Source organism: Drosophila erecta, unplaced genomic scaffold (assembly GCF_003286155.1).
Source record: "Drosophila erecta strain 14021-0224.00,06,07 unplaced genomic scaffold, DereRS2 tig00000126-arrow-pilon, whole genome shotgun sequence".
Lineage (NCBI taxonomy): Eukaryota > Metazoa > Arthropoda > Insecta > Diptera > Drosophilidae > Drosophila > Drosophila erecta.
The window spans coordinates 7,199,454-7,205,554 of record NW_020825209.1 but is presented as its reverse complement, the minus strand read 5'-3'; positions in this window follow the sequence as shown (position 1 = coordinate 7,205,554).

The following is a 6,101-nucleotide window of genomic DNA, read 5'->3' as shown; positions in this document are numbered from 1 at the left end:
GGGCGACATTTTTTCCATTTCTACCTTCTTCCATCCGGCAACTTGCCCATCCTCCCCGCACCCCGCCCCCCACTCCGCTCTCTATATGTGTATCCTTATTTTATTTTTTATTTTTCAGTTTTGCAATGAGTTTTGAGTATATCTTCAGCATCAAGGGACATTCACTTGATTTCTGTTGCGAGTACATTATAATCACGTTGTCCTTGCTGTTGTTGTTCTTGCACATAGTTTTTGATGTATCTCGAAAATGGTATGACTGGGAAATGTATGGAGAGTCCTGCGGAGGCGGAGCAACCCAACTGCGACCTCGCATCCAAGCCAACCCCCACGCGTCCTCCGTTCCCCGCCATTTTGCACATGTACAAAGGCAAATGGGGATTTTTGTATTTCACTAATACCGGAAAATGCAAGTCAAATTGAATTTCTTAAAATAATGCCAATTAAATCGAAGATTTGAATGCTTTAAATGTTTCATTTGAATAATTAACTCTTATAGGCGCTGCCATTTTCCCAGTAATGTCACAACAATACCCAAGATATCCGCAAGCATGGACCACATTCTTGATCGTCATCTTTATAAATATTTCCAAAACGAAGAACAATTTTCAGTAAGATTGAATTTTTGGAATTCCTCACTGACTTGGATCGATGCCCATCAAATGTGATAATATCAATATATCTTTTTAAATATATTCATAGCAAATTTCTAAAATATCAATATACCAACATGTTCAGTTACAGTGAGACTTCGATTTGATGTTACCGTAAAATTACCGATATGACAAGTAGAGTAATCTAACTGCAATCTAAATAATATTTTCGACTATCAGATACCCTTAACTCGGCTAAAGAAAGAGCGATGGAAATGGAGATATGCAAATAGGAAAGCGAATCGCCATAAGTATTATCTTGATACTTAACTTTTTTTTAATAACACGCAGTTATTTGATCATAAAAAAGGTTTTTGAAGTCACTAGCCGAGTCGGGTGAAAATAAATCCAATCGAACACACTTAAAAGCAGCAAGTTGGCTTGGGCAAATCCCCGTAGCTTCCAAAAAAGTTATATTTGACTTTTGGAACACAAATACTACTTCTTTGCTCGCTTGGAGGACATGCCCAGTGCTGAGTTAGTGGTTCTGTTTTCCTGATTCACTCGATTCATGTTTGCCGCTCCTGCACGTCAACTTCTTGTGTCGAGGAATGAACAGATTTATTTTATTTGAATACTCAAAATCTAAGTTCAGCCACCAACCACGAAAAGTCGACGTTAAAATGGTATAGTCTGATTTATATAGATTAAGGAAAGTACTGTGTAAAATATTACACATAAATTAGTTAGGCCTCGCTTTGGTTTGTTGAATCTGGTACCCTGTAATTGCTTGTGTTTTTCTATTAGTCTTACACTGTTGTTGATACCCATTACTCGTAGGGCGAGAGGTGTATATGTATACATAGTATACATATCTGCGAATAACAGATACTAAATGTAGGTCCAGAGATCTTAAATATGTTTAGTTAGTGTGCAATAGAAAACATCGCACATCTGGATTGCAAATATGATGTAGCATACTTTTTGGACACTTCTGTGTGGCAAAATTGAATTGGATTGAGAAATGGCAAAATATTTGAAATTGTATAAATGTTTATGAAGGTCATTTATACAAAGTAAATATTTAACAATTTCACTAGCATTATATTCAGCTATTTCAAAGTTTGGTTGCATTCATATCTTGTTGCTTGGTTGCTGTCATAATATAGATATATTATAGAATTCGCTTGTTTGATGGCCTTGTTTATGGGTATAAAATGTTCATTTTAGGTGTATATAAGTTCTCCTACTTTGAAATAAGTCCACTGGCTTTTTAATATGGTGTATTCAATTCAAAGCTGTATAAAACCAGCAAATACTTCTTTTTTCGAGTGTGACTTTAAGATACTAGTGATTTCGCGCAGTGGAGGGGCGATGTGTGGCATAAGGACACCTCTGAGAGGCTCGCATCCTTAGGTTCGCTCGAACTTCCCCGCTCCTGTGGGCATTTACTTGTGTTTGAAAGCATTCGGGAAACTAATAGGCTAAATTAAGCGCGTTTAAGCGCGACAAAGAGTAAAAATGCGTGCTGCAATCAAAGTGAAAACGTCGAAAATAAAAAAGGAGTCGCTGGCGCTTGTAAAGGGGAGTGGGGGAGAATGTGGGGCTTTCAGATATGCTTAACGGCGCACGCAGACATCACAAAAGAAATATTGAGAGGCGGATGCCTGGGGGCGTGGCGGGGGCTAGTCCTCCAAGTAGTGGGCGTGGTGCAGCCGCAAGGAAGGAGCAGAAAAATGACAGCAGCATCGGCTAAATGAGTTGAAGGACGAAGCAGGCGAATGGGGGTGATATCAAAGTCCTGGCAAAATGGCGTCAGCCGCTTGAGCAGATTGGGGGGCGGGGAGCAAAGGAGCAGGAAGTGCGCGGGGGTGGATGGTTGGTGGTTTGTGGGTGTTTGAGGGGCTTTTGGGGGTGGGCGGCAAGAGCACTTTCCGAGCACCCAACCATTTTCATTTTGCTTTCCTTTTCATACCCCTCAATCGTCGGGCGAATGGGCATACACGTATACATATACCCTGGGTCATTTAAAAACTCAGGATTAAAACTGGGATTATCGTATATATCGAATCCGATTTTAAAGGTGATTTAAATGTTTCAGTTTATATATAGTTCCGTTTTAAAATAGATTAAACTTGTTATAGGCGAGCGGGACACAAATACTGATTTAAATATGTACATGTATGAGAAATATTACCAATTCAAAACTTTAAAATATGGTTGTAATGAAACGCTATCCACTTCTTGTTGTACATGATTTCAATAAAAATTGGAAATCCTTTAAGACACATAGCTCAAAATTGAATACCTTAATATAAAAAGCATATAGTAGGTATCAGATAGTCGCAACCCCGGAATCCAGCCCTAATTCTCATTTTATTTTCCCCATTTTTTTTGTCTTTGGCTGTTCCTTGAACTTTTCCCTTTTCACCAATGCTCGCACTCTGTTTGTTGTTGTTGTCGGGCGCTTTTTCTGTTGCGGCAGCTATTTGAAAATTTTTAAAAGATGCTTTTAGCGGTAAATAATGAAAAGTTAAAAAGCCACATCAATGGGATACATTTTTCTTACTTGCTTGCAAAGTGATGGCGAGGTAGTCCATTTTTTCCTATTTTCGATTTTTTGAGAACCCATATGTCTGTGTGCGCGTACAGAAAAAAGGTCCTGCCTCAGGACTCTAAAGCGAAGTGCGTGTGTGTGTGTGTGTGTGGGCGTGTGTGTAAGCCAGCATCGGTGAAAACATCAGCAGCAATCGGGTTTTGGGCAGACCTCTTCCCCGGTTTTCGCAAAAAATGATAGATGTCGTCCCAGGGCAAAAACATCAATAAATAGAAGGAAAAAAGGACGAACACTGGCTAGAATCTGTTGTTGGTTGTTAGTTCTGAGTTTTTGTGGAGCTTTTCCTCGGCTTTTTGCCTGAGCTTTGCTGGTTGAATGAAATGAAACGGAATAGATGGATAGCAGCCCTAATTGATGTTATGATGATCACCACCACGCACCCCACCAACCGCCCCTCGTTGGCCATTGCAGCCCCCGTGTTTAGTGATATGTTCTTTGTGGTCAACGCTGCGTATGAGTAACATGCGAGCAGAGCCAAGGCAAGTTTGCCTGCGGCAAATGCGAGAAAACTGGGGAAACTGGGGGAACTTGGGGAACTTGGGGAGCTTGGGGAACGGGGCGCTTATGGGTGCTTGTATGGGGTTCGTGGGTGGCACTGGGTTCCATGTGGGCGGTGGCTTGGAGCTGGATGCTGGCTGGTGGCTGGTGGATGGAGGATGGAGGATGGTGGCTCTGCAGTGGCTGTGGCCAACGGTTTGCATGTGTGCGTGTGTGCACAGATACAATTTGTAATGATACACAAATTAGTATCCTAAATGGATGCTTAATAGCCTGCTTCACTGCCTCGCCGCCCCACACTTCTGCCTCCGCCTCCCCCTCCCCCGACCCTCCTTATGGGAGCCCGTGTTAGTGCATATGTGCGTGTTTGACTTCGGGAAAGTACTTGCCCACGTACACTCGCCCACAGAGAACACTTAGTTGCTCACACACACACACACACACACGCACACAAGTGTGTGCCGGATGCCCTTTGACCCGACGTCATGCATTTAAATGCAAACTTAAAGCATTGCCGTGCCAATTGCGGAGTGAATCAGAAAGAACGCTGCAGTGGATTGTCGATTGGCACACCTCAAAATGAAATTCAACCATGTGGGTTGACTTTTGGGGAAGAAGTCTCGCAATAACATTAAAGTACTAGTTTGGAAAGTTTGAACAAACGCATGCAATTTCATTTGGTTAAGTCGGAATTAAAGACTTACTTTAAGAACTGAATTTGCAATAAAATTCCCAATTAATTTGTTTAGTGAATGTGCTATGACAAAAATACTGGAGCGTTGTTTTCTGTTGGGTTGAATGCCATTTTCCCATATTTTAAGGGAAAAGTCAACCTACCATAGCTATTTTGTTTGTGTTCCTGGACATACTGGATTTGCTCACGTTTTTTCGTCACAAGCTTGATAGCGCAAGTTGAAAGTGCAATCGGCACTATTTTATTAACTGGTTAAGAGGGCATTGTTTGCTAAAGCTTAAATCGGACAATTCATTTTTATGTTCCCATTTATGTTACCATCCTAATCGTATCTATTCAGTTGTACCCCTTTTTCTGGCATATTACTCCTGGCATTGGCTCTTTAAAACACAAATCATTTTGTTACGGCAAACTTATTCAGATACATGTGTGTATAGTAGCCAGTTGAGCACTTTTATTCCTCTCTTGTCCTTCTGCCCGTTGTGCCCGAGAAAAAGTTTTAATCATTTCGACCCAGGCCCAAAAAGAGGAGGTCCTGATCCGATGAGTGGCCCATTTGGAGCCCATTTTCAGAGCGCCTTAAAGCGGCGGAGCCCTCCTTCTCCATCCAAAAAGTAAAAGAAAACAAGAAAGGACGCCCCCGCTGGAAAATTTCAAAAGGCAGAGGAGAGGAGCTGGAACTGGGCGCCACCAGGCCAAACCAAACCAAACCAAGCCAAGCCAAGCCGAAGCGAACCAAACAAAACGTAACGAAGGGAAAGCGGGGCATTTGGGGACTTTCATCTGAATGTATTGTTTTAAGGATTGCTGGGATGCAGGAGGAAGTGGATAGACGGCTGGCGCTCCTGCGACTTTCTGCTAGCGGTGCGCAACTGCAGGCGAGCCGAAAGAAATTGGCAAGAAGAGCGGCAACAGCGCTCCTCGTCGTCCTGCGACGTCGTCCTGTGTCATCGACACATTTAACAAGGATTAATTCATTGCGCAGCAGCGGCAAAAACAACAACAACGACGTTTCCAGCGCGGGGGGACAACTCCATTTTGCTGGCCGCCGATTGGTTGGGAGGACTCACACGCTTGCCGCCCTGCGTTGGAGCGAGACAGCTAGTCCTTCGGCAGGCAGGACATCGCCGGCTCTGCCGGCGTCGCCGCGTCCTGCTGCCATCTCTTTCGCCGGCACTAGTGCCGTCTCTATCCCTCCCTCTCTCTTTCTCTCTACGCTGGCTCAGCGCTCTCTTTGGGAGCGCCACTCCGCATTTGAGCGGAGTCGGAGTCGCCAGCTGGAGCAGCCTCTCTCGCTCAGCAGGCTGGCAGGACTCAGCCGGAGCTGGGCTGGTGCAGGACTCGCAGTCCGGCCGCCAAGTCCTCAACTCGATCGGATGGTCAGGATGGCCATGGCCAGAATGCTTGGGATGTCCGCTCTCCGGAGGCAACTGGAGGCCACTGGAATGACACACTGATTTGTTCTCCGATGGCGATTCCTATTCGGATTCTGGCTGAGATTCGGATTCGGATTCAGTTTCCCATTCGGACTGGTCGCAGGACATGCACCAATACACCCACACCACACACACACACGCACACACGCACACGCATGCATACAGATAGCAATGGCGACGGCAACTAACGAAATTAACCAAGCATGTTAAAGCGAGACGGCACGAGGGCCCGAGTGTGCGAGCGGGAGGATGCTGTGCTATGGAGA